The sequence below is a fragment of the Colobus angolensis genome, unplaced genomic scaffold (assembly GCF_000951035.1).
Source record: "Colobus angolensis palliatus isolate OR3802 unplaced genomic scaffold, Cang.pa_1.0 Scaffold143, whole genome shotgun sequence".
NCBI lineage: Eukaryota > Metazoa > Chordata > Mammalia > Primates > Cercopithecidae > Colobus > Colobus angolensis.
This window is the reverse complement of record NW_012114522.1, coordinates 3166696-3168596: the sequence shown is the minus strand read 5'-3', so window position 1 is coordinate 3168596 and position 1901 is coordinate 3166696. Positions and strand designations below refer to the sequence as shown.

The following is a 1901-nucleotide window of genomic DNA, read 5'->3' as shown; positions in this document are numbered from 1 at the left end:
TCAAAGAAATCAGCAGATGCAAAGGCCTTAAGGCTGGAGTCAGCTGAGACTCCTAGGATTTTTATCAAAATAATTTGGAGGACGGGGGCTATTTCGTTAAGAAAACAAAGTAAACCAGACACTTTCTTTCCCTAATCTGTCATCTTTCCCCACCAGCTCCAAATCCTATTAATACAAGATAATTCCTACTTAAACACCTCTTCTTCCAAGAAGCCTTTAGGTTCTACTAGTTCATGGTAGAACTAGTATAAAAACTGGTCTGTGGCAAAATAAAAAAAGGTCAATAAAATGTGTGTGTTTTTGGCACACTATACAGGTGCCAGCTGTGTTTCCTTTCTTCAGAGACTGAGACATACCATTATTACTTTTCAAAAAATTTTGCTGTTAATACTCTTTTGTAAAATATGATGTAGATGACATGTCACCGATGTGGCAAAAATCAAAAGTTGACCATCCTTTACAAATCCCCCATACTCTGGTCTGTGAAATCCTGGAGCCTGGGGGCATCTGTGAACTAGGCTCTGAAGCTCTGCTACTCTTCCCTCCTTTACTCCCAAGTGGCCCTGGATTTCCCATACCCTTTCCATTCTCTTCCCTGTTTTTAGAGTTTGAGTTCCAGGGGCACTGGGACTGTGCGTTCCTGGCACTAAGCCAGGTCCACAGCAAGCACTCAGAAGACATTGACTGACTGAACGTGTGATTTATGATGATATACATTCACCTGAGAGAATGCTCAGAGAATCCAATTAGGAGCAAACTGGTGAAGGGAGACCATAGGGTAAAGGAAACGAAACCCCATATGTCAGAGCCAGGAGCCTGGGTTCACATTCTGTCTCCTGCAAGAGGTGGTTTAGCAGGGTCAGAAGGCCCTGTCCAATCAGCAGCAGCCAGGCTTGGGTGAAATCACTTTCTTTGAGCCTCAGCTTCCTCACCAGTTAAATGGGGATGACAAAGCTTTGTCCCACGATTTTTGTAAAAAACAAAAAGATATGTTTGCAGAAAAACACTCTGTAGATAGTATGTGAGCGACAGTTCCTCGGTTTGTCCTTCCATGGATGCATGGAGCATCCAGCCAACTCAGCAGATGACCTCCTTCCAGTGTTTCAGCATCTGCTTCTCCCACAAGCCCGTGAGCTGGTGCAGGAAATTCTCCTACAGGTTCTGAACAGAAAAGCACAGTGCCTGGCACCTAGTGGGTGCTACATAAATGAACAATGAGCCCAGGTAAGTCACTCCTCCCACTGGACCTGTTTCCTCTAAGTAATCTCCCTTCCGTTTCCAGGTCCATGATACTTATCTGCTTTTTTAGAACAGGCCTAGGAGTCACATTTAGGGAAGGTAGGTGGGTGTGAAGACACTTTGATTAAAAGGTTAATGCACATTTTTGGTTTCCACTTCCGAATCTTCCAGAATTTATTTTTGCTTACTTAATAAGAGCCATGTCACATTTCTTTAGCTTGTGTTCTGGGTTCCTTAACAACAACAACAAAAAATTAAAGTCTTTATTTTAAACCGCCTACTCCAAGCCATCCCAGGACACGGCGAGGAGGGGGCGCGGACAGGTGGCGCGCGTGCCCGGGAAGGAGGGGGCTGCACCGGGCCGCGGGCGGGGCCGTGCACTCCGAGCCCCACTTCCCCAGCGCGGGCTGGGGGCGGGGCGCGGCGGCGGAGTTTGGGGGCTTCTGCCGAGGGCAGTCCCACGTGCCCCTCTGCGGGAGGCGTCTCCTCTCCGACGCCCAGCACACGGGTGGGCTCCCGCTTCCTGCCTGCCCTCTCTACTGCCTGCCCTCTCACCTCCCAGCGGCTTCCGCCGCCCCCGCCAGGCTGCATGGCGCATCCCGGGCCCTAGACCCCCACCCACCAGGCACCAGCCCCGGCGTGTCCCCCGAAGTCTTCAGCCC

The 1901-nt window shown here is 49.7% G+C and overlaps 1 protein-coding gene across 1 annotated transcript in view; it reads left to right on the top strand.

Moving 5' to 3' along the window:
• Positions 1 to 774: 774 nt before the first annotated feature.
• KIAA0232 (KIAA0232 ortholog) overlaps positions 775 to 1901 on the top strand; it is a 110031-nt gene continuing 108904 nt past the window's right edge. The window contains exon 1 of the mRNA XM_011935403.1: positions 775 to 1224. The gene's annotated coding sequence lies outside the window, so the exon portion shown is untranslated. The remainder of the gene's footprint in view (positions 1225 to 1901) is intronic.